This window comes from Ovis canadensis, chromosome 3, assembly GCF_042477335.2.
Source record: "Ovis canadensis isolate MfBH-ARS-UI-01 breed Bighorn chromosome 3, ARS-UI_OviCan_v2, whole genome shotgun sequence".
NCBI lineage: Eukaryota > Metazoa > Chordata > Mammalia > Artiodactyla > Bovidae > Ovis > Ovis canadensis.
Window position 1 is genome coordinate 121,880,407 of NC_091247.1, and position 13,103 is coordinate 121,893,509.

General features: G+C 40.5%; 1 long non-coding RNA gene across 1 annotated transcript in view; it reads left to right on the top strand.

Moving 5' to 3' along the window:
* The window catches only part of LOC138931497 (uncharacterized), a 40,619-nt gene extending 28,189 nt beyond the window's left edge, over positions 1–12,430 (top strand). Inside the window, exon 2 of the long non-coding RNA XR_011446585.1 lies at positions 10,917–12,430. This is a non-coding gene — a long non-coding RNA (uncharacterized lncRNA). The remainder of the gene's footprint in view (positions 1–10,916) is intronic.
* Positions 12,431–13,103: the final 673 nt, after the last annotated feature.

Consider the following 13,103-nt stretch of genomic DNA (forward strand, 5'->3'; position numbering starts at 1 on the left):
GGGTAGTTTCATCCATAGGCGTGAGACCACTACCTCTTTACTTTTTAGGATAGATCCATTCTGGCCATAAGACACGCTTTATGTTTATATTTATATTATGGCCTTATAAATATTGGATATTGCCAGATACCTATTTTAGAACCAGGCTTAGGAAGTGCTAAGTGAATTTGCTTTTATTTTAGAAAAACACTTGATGTGTTGCTTAATACGATTAAATTTACTCAAATTTAATTCCTAAACTTTTGTTCTGTTTGTTATTTCTCCTTCAAAATAAGAATACCACATCCAAACAGTTAACTTGTTATTGAGATGGCATATTAAGAACCTTTTTGACAATTGGTTCTTTAAAGGCTTTGCTCTTAAACTAGTTTCTAAAGATTCATTGTAACACGTAATATAAAAGAGTGATGCGCAGGGCCAGCTAGTGTGAGTGAGTTCCGGTCCCAGCTCCTCTGCTCGCTAGGTCTGTGACATTAGCAGCAATTCATCTTGGTCTCTGTTTCTAGAGCTATGGAATGCACAGGAACTGCTACACCGGCTTTAAATACTATGGTGCACTTAAACACTGTTTGCCTTTCATTGAGGAAATTCTAAAATGAAATTTTTATACAGATTTGCTTTCAAAAAATTCATCTCTGTATAAATTATTATAGTAGCCATCACTTAGAAGAATCACAATTTATACTCAAGAATATGTACCGAATTATTTGTGAAAGAGGTAGCAAGATGGACCCCCACCGACCCCCCTGCCCAGCCCTTGCTCTTTCCTTCTATGGGAAAAATCAGCTTTCCTGGCCTGTGTCTCTTGGAAGTTCTGATACATGATTTTGTCTCTCTTGGATACTCTCAGGACATATGGTAAACTTTTGGTGAAACTAGTGTGACAAGTCAGACTCCAGAGCCAGACTTTCTGCTTGGCGATTGTTTCCGTTCTCACAGACCTTGCTGTGCACCTGGTTTTCTACCTCCAGCAAAACCAGCGCAGTAACGCCAGGGCCGGCCTGCGTGTGCACGGTCCGCTGCGTTGCCCTGGCTGGGATGGCCTCAGTCCAAGATCAGCGGTCACCCCCGCCCCTCTGAATTCTCTCTCAGAGCCTTACTCTTAGTCCCTCCCTCTTTGCTGAACCATATGACTTACTTTCTCACAGAACTCTATGGGAAAATAGAGGCTACGTGTGTGCTCCATTTGGTTAAAAGTGAATTTCCATGCAGGAAATGTTGCTTTGTCTAAAATAAGGTCCTGGATTTAACATAAAAAGGGAAGTTTCTCCAAGATTCTGTAAAGCATTACCCAACTGAAACTCTTGTTGCTTAAAATAAAAATAGCCTGTTCTCTTAATAGGCAGGTCTTTTTGAAGGAAAATGCTGTGTAATCCTATGTGAAAAGGGATATGTATATTTTTGTCCAATGTATTATTACATTTTAAATGAGGGAAATAGCTGTCGGATCAAAAGATTTGATAATTGATGACAATAATTAAAAACTAGTAAGTGGTTGTTAGAAATTATGTTTAAAAATTTTTAACCATTAAACTCCTAAAAGTAAGCACAGTGAGTATATACTATATATTTCAATATTTCATGAATAAAAAAGAAAGTTGTTACTTTGATAATCAGTTGAAATTGGAGAAAATGTCCTCTTCACTGTTACACAGTATGGGCTTATTCACTATGATTTTTAAAACATATCTGTTGAGTTTTAGAAAATTATTGGTAGAGTTATAGCAGCAACATTTAGAGAATTGGATATCTGTAATGGACCCTCTGACCCCCTTAATCTGGAAAATGTAAAATGTCCTCTAGATGGAGCACCAAGACTTTCCCTTGTTAAGATAAGGAAGTCTTATTTTTGTAAAAGGAACCCCAGGACTTCATTTTAAACAGAAAATAAGGAACTTTTTCTTAACTTTGGCATGTATTACCTGGAAAACCTACTATTCGATGAAGGAGATGTTATATTTCAGGCCATTTATCCTTACACGTAAAGTGTGTTTGACTTTTAATCCTCTAAGTGAGAGCCACCGAGTTCTGGCATATGCATGAGCCAGAAAAGCTGCACATGCTCTCTAAAGATTTGAGTGTGAGTGTGAAGAGGGATGGTGGAGGCTTAGAGCCACAGGGGTCAGGGAACGGCCTTTACTAGACAGAAGCATCTCCAAAGGTGGCTGCAATGTCTGCCGAAGAAGTAAGCATGAATGTGAAATATAGAAAGGAAGCTAGAAGTCACCTAACGCATTCTTCTTATTTTGCCAAAGAAGAAATTGAGACCTAGAGAAGTAAATGTCTTTCTTTTAGCCTGATGCAAATAGATGGGGAAACAATGAAAACAGTAACAGACTTTATTTTCTTGGGCTCCAAAATGATTGCAGATGGTGACTGCAGCTATGAAATTAAAAGACACTTGCTCCTTGGAAGAAAAGCTATGACATACCTAGACAGCATATTAAAAAGCAGAGACATTACTTTGCCAACAAATGTTCGTCTAGTCAAAGCCTTGGTTTTTCCAGTAGTCATGTGTGGATGTGAGAGTTGGACTATAAAGAAAGCTGAGCACCGAAGAAATGATGCTTTTGAACTGTGGTGTTGGAGAAGACTCTTGAGAGTCCCTTGGACAGCAAGGAGATCCAACTAGTCCATCATAAAGGAAATCAGTCCTGAATATTCACTGGAAGGACTGATGCTGAAGCTGAATCTCTAGTACTTTGGCCACCTGATGCGATGAACTGACTCATTGGAAAAAGATCCTGATGCTGGGAAAGATTGAAGGTGGGAAGAGAAGGGGACAACAGAGGATTAGACTGTTGGATGGCATCACTGACTCGATGGAGTTGAGTTTGAGCAAGCTCCAGGTGTTGGTGATGGATAGGGAAACCTGGCGTACTGCAGTCCATGGGGTTGCAAAGAGTAGGACACGACTGAGCAACTAAACTGAACTGAATTAGTGATATCACAGATAAAATTGAATGAAGCTTTGTGGTTTTAGACGTCTAAAAACACATTTTCTTCTAAAACACATTTTCCTTTGGGAATTATGTTCCCAGATGTGTATGGACTCTCACGATGGAAACTGACATGTACCATGAAATTCCTTCTGTATAGCCAAGGTTTAGTCATGTGACCTAGCTTCTGAAGAACTTAAATCTTGAGTAGAGTTTTTTTTTTTTTTTTTTAAAGAAGATAGGAAACAGTGTGAATTCATTTCTTAGGTAACGTTACAATCTAATATACATTTTTAAGCATGATTCTTTTTTCCCCTAGCTTTACTGAGATATTATTGACTTATCGTGTAAGCTTAAAGTGCACAGCATAAGGATTTGAAATCCGTATACATTGTGAAATCTAAGCGTGATTCTTCAACCTTCCTATTAGCTCTGTGAGATGTCCAGTAATCCTTTTGCTTAGGTTGGCCAGAGTTAGTTTCTGATACTTGCAACTAAAGAACCTTGTGATTCCAGAAATTATCATCTACTCAATAATGAACTTTTAAGTTTAAATCACCCAGCAGAGTTGCCTTAACTTGATAATTTAAGAGTATTTAAGACTAATTTGTATAGGAAACATAAAAGCACTCTTATCTAATTGCCTTGACCAGAAACGTAATCAGAATATTATGTTCTAGATCTTTTGAACAATGGCAAAATTTGAATTCTAGTCATTAACCTAACACTATTGTAGTAAATACTTCTTTCCTCAGTAAGAAAAGTTTTCCCTTATGTACTATTATAGTAGAGAATGCTCTAAAATTATATTTAAGATAGCATTTACATTCTTTTCTGATGATAAAAGTAATACAGATTTATTTTGCTCAGGCTTTTTCCTAAAACTAAAAATTATGTAAAATGAATATTGCCTCTTTTCCTGTTAGAAATGAGAAAAAAATCCTCCAAACTGGTAAAGTTGTACAAATAGTAAGCTATAGAAGTATGTGAGTCAGACTAAAAGAACAGTGAAATATTATGGCTGTTGAGATATTTTCCTCGTTCAGATTCCTTCTGAAAAGCATTTGGCTTAACCCTGCTATGTCAAAAATGTGTATAAAAACCTCATTTTTCTTTCTAATGTAATTTCTTTTAATATACCCAGCAACTAATCACTCACTTCCACCCCACCCCCATTGGCTAGTATCTCAGAATATAATTTTTTTAAAAGGAGTTTGATGTTTATAAAAGTTTCTTAGGCTGTTATAACTAATCTTTGGAATGATGCAGTATGATATGAGTTATGACCTGACAAGTGCCATGTTTTAACAATGAAATCTGCTGGAAACAGGCCATTCTTATCTTAATGACGTTTTAAGACAAAACTTGCAGTTTGGCTCACGTTGTGAAACGGGGAAAGAATGCTCCAAAGCCTGAGAGCAGGCACACTGCCTTTCCAAAGTGCGCCAGCAGAGGGCTTTCTGGGCTTGCTGCGCGTGCCTTGTTAATGGCAAATTTATAGTGCAATTGAAGAAAAATTACCTCGTAAAATATAAACTCAGATTAAAGGGAAATCAATTTCCTAGATATAAGCTACCTAGCTAGATAGAGAGGCTGGTTGTAGATTGAAATTTATATGATTTATTTCAAGCTAATGTTTGACTCTTTGATGTAACATTCTTTGGAAGGTTGCAGTGTAAGTGCACACTGTGGGGTCCACTGTGATTAGATTTTGCTACAGGCAGTGTCTTGCTGTGACTTACACTGTAGTGGCACTGGAACCAGGTCCTACTGACTCAGGAAAGACTATTATTAAATTTGCAGGAATTTAATGAGTCAGACATGAAATTAAAAGACGCTCACTCCTTGGAAGAAAAGCTATGGCTAATCTTGACAGCATATTAAAAAGCAGAGACATCACTTGGCTGGCAAAGGTCCATATGGTCAAAGCTATGGTTTTTCCAATAGCTATGTACGGATGTGAGAGTTGGACTGTAAAGAAGGCTGAGCGCTGAAGAATTGAAGCTTCTGAAGTGTGGTGCTGGAGAAGACTCTTGAGAGTTCCTTGCACTGCAAGGAGATCAAACCAGTCAATCCTAAAGGAGCTCAAACCTGGATATTCACCCTCTGCTGGCTTACTTTTGAAAGCCAATGTGCCTGCTCTGAGGCTTTGGACCATTCTTTTCCCCTGTTTCACAACTTGAGCCAAACTGCAAATTTTGTCTTAAAACATCATTAAGATAAGAATGGCCTGTTTCCAGTATATTTCATTGTTAAAACATGACACGTCTGTTTATAAATCATATCATACTGTATTATTCCAAAGATTAGTTATTCAGTTCAGTTCAGTTCAGTCATGTCCGACTCTTTGCGACCCCATGAATCGCAGCACGCCAGGCCTCCCTGTCCATCACCAGCTCCTGGAGTTCACTCGGACTCACATCCATCGAGTCAGTGATGCCATCCAGCCATCTCATCCTCGGTTGTCCCCTTCTCCTCCTGCCCCCAATCCCTCCCAGCATCAGAGTCTTTTCCAATGAGTCATCTCTTCGTATGAGGTGGCCAAAGTACTGGAGCTTCAGCTTTAGCATCCTTCCTTCCAAAGAAATCCCAGGGTTGATCTCCTTCTGAATGGACTGGTTGGATCTCCTTGCAGTTCAAGGGACTCTCAAGAGTCTTCTCCAACACCACAGTTCAAAAGCGCTCAGCTTTCTTCACAGTTCAACTCTCACATCCATTCATGACCACAGGAAAAACCATAGCCTTGACTAGATGGACCTTTGTTGGCAAAGTAATGTGTCTGATTTTGAATATACCATGTAGGTTGGTCATAACTTTTCTTCCAAGGAGTAAGCATCTTTTAATTTCATGGCTGCAGTCACCATCTGCAGTGATTTTGGAGCCAAAAAACCTAAAGTCTGACACTGTTTCTGCTGTTTTCCCATCTATTTCCCATGAAGTGATGGGACCAGATGCCATGATCTTTGTTTTCTGAATGTTGAGCTTTAAGCCAACTTTCTCACTCTCCTCTTTCACTTTCATCAAGAGGCTTTTTAGTTCCTCTTCACTTTCTGCCATAAGGGTGGTGTCATCTGCATATCTGAGGTTATTGATATTTCTCCCGGCAATCTTGATTCCAGCTTATGTTTCTTCCAGTCCAGCGTTTCTCATGATGTACTCTGCATAAAAGTTAAATAAGCAGGGTGACAATATACAGCCTTGACGTACTCCTTTTCCTGTTTGGAACCAGTCTGTTGTTCCATGTCCAGTTCTAACTGTTGCTTCCTGACCTGCATACAGATTTCTCAAGAGGCAGGTTATGTGGTCTGGTATTCCCATCTCTTTCAGAATTTTCCACAGTTTATTGTGGTCCACACAGTCAAAGGCTTTGGCATAGTCAATAAAGCAGAAATAGATGTTTTTCTGGAATTCTCTTGCTTTTTCCATGATCCAGCGGATATTGGCAATTCGATCTCTGGTTCCTCTGCCTTTTCTAAAACCAGCTTGAACATCAAGGAGTTCATGGTTCACGTATTGCTGAAGCCTGGCTTGGAGAATTTTGAGCATTACTTCACTAGCATGTGAGATGAGTGCAATTGTGCGGTAGTTTGAGCATTCTTTGGCATTGGCTTTCTTTGGAATTGGAACGAAAACTGACCTTTTCCAGTCCTGTGGCCACTGCTGAGTTTTCCAAATGTGCTGGCATATTGAATGCAGCACTTTCACAGCATCATCTTTCAGGATTTGAAACAGCTCAACTGGAATTCCATCACCTCCACTAGCTTTGTTCGTAGTGATGCTTTCTAAGGCCTACTTGACTTCACATTCCAAGATGTCTGGCTCTAGATTAGTGATCACACCATCATGACTATCTGGGTCATGAAGATCTTTTCTGTATAGTTCTTTCATGTATTCTTGCCACCTCTTCTTTATAAACATCAAACTCCTTTTAAAAATTGTATTCTGTGATACTAGGGGTGGAAGTGGGTGATTATTTGCTGGGAAGGACTGATGCTGAAGCTGAAACTCCGACACTTTGGCCACCTGATTCGAATAGCCAACTCACTGGAAAAGGTCCTGATGCTGGGAAAGATTGAAGGCAGGAGGAAAAGGGGGTGACAGAGGATGAGATAGTTGGATGGCATCATTGACTCAATAGCCATGTGTTTGAGCAAACTCAGGGAGACAGTGAGGGAGAGGGAAGCCTGGCCTATTGCAGTCCATGGGGTTGCAAAGAATCTGACATGATGTAGTGACATAACAACAAAAATTAGTCAGTTGGTTTCACATTTGTAGCTCAAAATTGGCAATGGTGGGAGTATTTACATGATGGAAATCTGCAAACACTCTAAATCTGGGCCCTCCTTTCCCCACTGAACTGGTTGATAAACACTTACCAGCACATCACAGTATGTATTGATTTGAAAAAGGGGGAGATTTTCTTGAGAATCATGCGGTCTCACACCATTTTCGTGCCCATACATGTCGCCTCTGTCCAGCTTGGGTGAGTGCACAGAAAGTCATTCCTGAAGATTTGGTTTCAGTGTATTCAGTATTGGGAGGTCAGTCTGGCTCTTGCTCCACCATCAGGTAGGTGGGGTTCGGAGATGGCTCTGGAATACCTCTGGGGTTTGCTGGGGAGGGGGCTGGGCAGGTGAGACAGTGAATGCAGGCCTCCGTGTGTCTGTGAGCACTGGACTGCCGCCCCTCTCCCCTCATCCGTTGTTTATTTTCTCCCCTCTGATATTTCACAGGATGTAGTAAATGAGATTGTCCCAAGTGAGGTTAACCTGTCTTAGTTCTGTCTTGTAAAATGCTGTAACCTTTCTGCTTCACACTTCACATGCCATTTGGCATTGATGTAATCATATTATTTATAAATGTGGTGGGGCCTCAGTTTTATGAACACCACATACAGATGTGCAATAAAAAATTAAATTCTTAATTTTTTTCTGTAGCTGACCTTATTATGAACATCATCCAGGGCTTCTCCTTGGTTGGCTTAGGTTAATGTCCTGCAGACTTCCATTTCCTTCCCCAGCTGGCATCTGGGTGTGGGGGTGCACTTGTTTGGACTGTCTGTGGGACACTGACTCTGAGATTTGTGCAGCGTTCTCTGAACTAGTGCAGGTCTCTGCTGGGAGTCGCTGGTCTGGACTTCTCAGCAGTCTTTGCTATACAATCAATCTTATCCCTCGTGTTTTTCTGATGTTTGCAGCTGCTGATGGAAGGTTCTGAAACTCTTGTCTTGTTCCTCTGGTTGTTTTCTCTGATGATACTGGGCTCTGCTTCAGCTCTCACTGGCTTTGAGAATACTTTAAAGTCTGAAAGTATGGTCATGCAGTCCAACCTGCAGACTTCAGCTTCTGAGGTAGTTCAGATAACTACCGTCTTGAAGGTTCTGAAGTCAGCCTCTCCACAACCTTCTGCAGCATTCCCGCGGAGGCCTGGTCTCGTTGTCAAGTGGCATCTATCCAGTGGCTGGGAGAACTCCACTCAGTTCCTCCCTTGACTTATTCCAGCTTCGCTTCTACCTTCAGCATGACCTTTGTGGAGCCACCTTCTTTCCTACCATTGATTCTTTCTCCTCCCCACAGTCTTTCTGGATATGCGTGATGACCTGTAACTTTTTCCTCTTGCCACATTGGGAACCCTATATAAAACTCTATGACCCAGTGCCTTAGTCCTGCCTCTTAATATGTAAGAGTGGGAGATAAGTGTCTATAGTATAGAAAATCTCCTTCTTTATTGGAAAAGCTTGGCTTTTAAATTTATTATCTTTTTACAGACAAAATATCCTATTTTGCAATGGCACCCCACTCCAGTACTCTTGCCTGGAAAATCCCATGGACGGGGGAGCCTGGTAGGCTGCAGTCCATGGGGTCGTACAGAGTCGGACACGACTGAAGCGACTTAGCAGCAGCAGTAGCAGTAGGCTTGAAACTGAACATTACGTTTTCCCCTTTTCCCTCTGAATAATATGAAATCCCAAATGCGGATGTACACCTCCTTCTAACATGGAAAGGGTCATACACATAAAATTGCAAAAGAGTAAAACATATAATTGATAACACATTTAAAACATTATCCCCGTTACATACTTGTCACTTGGCTCACCCTCTGGGTTATACGCTTCATGAAAGAAGGCGCTCCTATGGCTCAAGAACAGTTCTTTCCTTTTTTTTTTTTTTAATTAAAAATTTTTTCTCTCAGCCATGCCGAATGGCTTGTGGGGTCTTAGTTTCCTGACCAGGGATTGAGCCTGGGTCCACAGCAGTGAAGCCACTGGACCACCAGGGTACTCCCCCAAAGCTGTTCTCTTTTGAGCAGCCTCTTAGGGTTTGTGTTTTTAGTAACTCCCTCTTTGCCATTTTATCCCTATCAATTCTTAAATAAGTAAATGTATCCCTTTAAATAAGCAACTGTATCCCTTTAAATAAGCAAACAAGAAACTCCTCATGGGCTTCACATAGGGCCAAACTTGCTTTCCCTCTAGAGTTTCCTGTCTCTAGAGACATCACCACCCACTCAGTCTTGCCAGATAATATCATCCTTTACACCTTCTTTCCTCTCCTGCCCCATGGCTGATTAACCAGCAAATTTTATTTCTCTACTTACAAATGTTTCTTGAATTAACTTCTTTTTCTCACATCTTTCACCCTAGTCCAAATTACTATCATCTCTTAACCATTTCTTAACTTTGGTCTCTTGCAGCTGTTTCCCTGCATTTACTTGCATTCCCAATGAATGTAGAGTAATCTTAAAACAAACAGATAAATAAATAAATACAATTTATGGTATGCATGTGTGTATATTTCTGTGTATATGTGCACACATACATGCATATGTATACATACACATGGTGGTTTAGTCTCTAAGTCGTGTCCGACTCTGCAACGCCATGGACTGTGGCCCGCCAGGCTCCTCTGTCCATGGGATTCTCCAGGCAAGAATACTGGAATGGGTTTCCATTTCCTTCTCCAGGGGATCTTCCCAACCCAGAAATCGAACCCGGGTCTCCTGCATTGCAGGCAGATTCTTTACCAACTGAGCTATGAGGGAAGCCCACATACATACACACACACACACACACACACACACGTGCACACACACACACACACATATATATATAAAATCCTGTTTATGTTACTCCTTTGCTTCAAACTCTCCACTACTTTCTATTCTTCTGAAGATAAAGTCTTTATTGTTGTTCAGTCACTCAGTCGTGTCCAACTCTGTGACCCCATGGACTGCAGCATGTCAGGCTTCCCTGTCCTTCCCCATCTCCCAGAGTTTGCTCAGACTTATGTCCATTGAGTCGATGATGCTATCTAACCATCTCATGCTCTGTTGTCCCTTTCTCCTGCCCTCAATCTTTCCCAGCACCAGGGACTTTTCCAGTGACCTGGCTCTTCTCATCAGGTGGCCAAAGTATTGGAGCTTCACCTTCAGCATCTGTCCTTCCAATGAATATGTAAGGTTGATTTCCTTTAGGATTGACTGCTTTGATCTCCTTGCTGTCCAAGGGACTCTCAAGAGTTTTCTCCAGCACCACAGTTCAAAAGCGTAAAAATTCTTACTTTTCTTCTTCCCAAAGTGCTTGAATGACCTTGCTTTTCTGCTTCCAGATCTCAACCTTGCTTTCTTCTCTCCCTGGCTCACTCTGCCCAGAGGCACTAAAGCTTTTATTTCTTCAAATGTTCTGTTCTCTCTCCTTCTTAAGGCATCTACATAAGCTGTTTTTTTCTGCTTGGTAAAGCCTTGATTCTGTCTGATTAACTCCAGTTCTCAATTTAAAAGTAACCTTCTCTTAGAAGTCCCTTCTGACCCTCCCCTTTCCTGAAAGTCTCTTTCAAGACATCTTGCGCTTTCTTTAAGAGCACGTATTGCAATTGCAATTGAATAATTTCATAATTATTTTAATGTTTTTTTTTCACCTCACTGAAGAAAGAGACCATCATATTCATTTTTCTGTTTTCTTTTTTTTTTTTTGCCTAGAATTATAGTGTCCTTCAACCGTGAACTTCCAGATGTTTAAGCTGGTTTTAGAAAAGGCATAAGAACCAGAGATCAAATTGGCAACATCCTCTGGATCATGGAAAAAGCAAGAGAGTTCCAGAAAAACATCTATTTCTGCTTTATTGACTATGCCAAAGCCTTTGACTGTGTGGATCACAATAAACTGTGGAAAATTCTGAAAGAGATGGGAATACCAGACCACCTGACCTGCCTCTTGAGAAACCTATATGCAGGTCAGGAAGCAACAGTTTAGAACTGGACATGGAACAACTGACTGGTTCCAAATAGGAAAAGGAGTACATCAAGGCTGTATATTGTCACCCTGCTTATTTAACTTATATGTAGAATACATCATGAGAAACGCTGGGCTGGAAGAAGCACAAGCTGGAATCAAGATTTCCAGGAGAAATATCAATAACCTCAGATATGCAGATGATACCAACCTTATGGCAGAAAGTGAAGAAGAACTAAAAAGCCTCTTGATGAAAGTGAAAGAGGAGAGCAAAAAAGTTGGCTTAAAGCTCAACATTCAGAAAACTAAGATCATGGCATCTGGTCCCATCACTTCATGGGAATTAGATGGGGAAACAGTGGAAACAGTATCAGCCTTTATTTTTTTGGGTTCCAAAAATCACTGCAGATAGTGATTTCAGCCATGAAATTAAAAGACACCTACTCTTTGGAAGGAAAGTTATGACCAACCTAGATAGCATATTAAAAAGCAGAGACATCAGGATGGGGAACATGTGTATACCCATGGCAGATTCATGTTGATGTATGGCAAAACCAATACAATATTGTAAAGTAATCAGCCTCCAATTAAAATAAATAAATTTAAATTAAAAAATAAAAAAAAATCAGAGACATTACTTTGCCAACAAAGGTCTGTCTAGTCAAGGCTCTGGGTTTTCCAGTGGTCATGTATGGATGTGAGAGTTGGACTGTGAAGAAAGCTGAGTGCCGAAGAATTGATGCTTTTGAACTGTGGTGTTGGAGAAGACTCTTGAGAGTCTCTTGGACTGCAAGGAGATCCAGCCAGTCCATTCTAAAGGAGATCAGTCCTGGGTGTTCTTTGGAAGGACTGATGCTAAAGCTGAAACTCCAATACTTTGGCCACCTCATGCGAAGAGCTGACTCGTTGGAAAAGACTCTGATGCTGGGAGGGACTAGGGGCAGGAGGAGAAGGGGACAACAGAGAATGAGATGGCTGGATGGCATCACCGACTGGATGGACATGAGTTTGGATGAATTCCGGGAGTTGGTGATGGACAGGGAGGCCTGGCGTGCTGCAATTCATGGGGTCGCAAAGAGTCGGACACAACTGAGCGACTGAACTGACTGAACTGATAGTGCCCTTTAATTATAGTGCCCATCAATGAAGAGATGCTTTGAGTGTTTTATCTTTATATGTTTTATCTTCATACTAGCTAACATAGTGTTTTACCCCCAGTAAATGTCCTAAAACTTATACCAATAAATACTTATTTTCTCTATATTTCCCCCTCTGCCTCTTGCTATCTTCTCATCCATAGGAAAAGGAGAGTTCTTTGTGAGATATTTCTGTGAAGATTGAAGCAATCAAATTCAAACCAAGAAGTAAGCCAGGTGTTAGATTCTGAAATATTGAATTCAATTTCATGTAGCAGTTTGAAACTTTTAAGTCTCAGAGAAAAGTCTCTCTTTTTATGTCTCTTAAAAAGTCATCAGAGACTTTTAAAGAAAATGTCCTTTGGAATTTCCAATGGATCTCAGTTGCTAGCAGTTTGCTATCAGAGACTTTTTTAAAAAAATGTCCTTTGGACCTTCTAATGGATCTCAGTTGCCTCCAGGAGCAAGTCCCTTGTATTTAGCATGGAATATAAGGCTTTTCATGATCTGGACTTTGCCTCCCTTCCTCGCTTCATTTTCAGCACACTTCATCCTGCCCACCAATCCTGCCTACCAGACCCAAGCATCAGGAAAGGGAGATGATCATCAACATCATTATTACCATCCCCACTAACAATATTTGTTAGGAATTAGTTTGTATCAAACTAATTAGTTTGTATCAAACTGTGCGAGGGCTTGTGGGGACATATAAAGATGTAAGTCAGAACCACAGCTCTCAATCACCTCTTAATCTAATAGAAGTGACAAATATGAACGGTAAATTGCAATATAAATTAG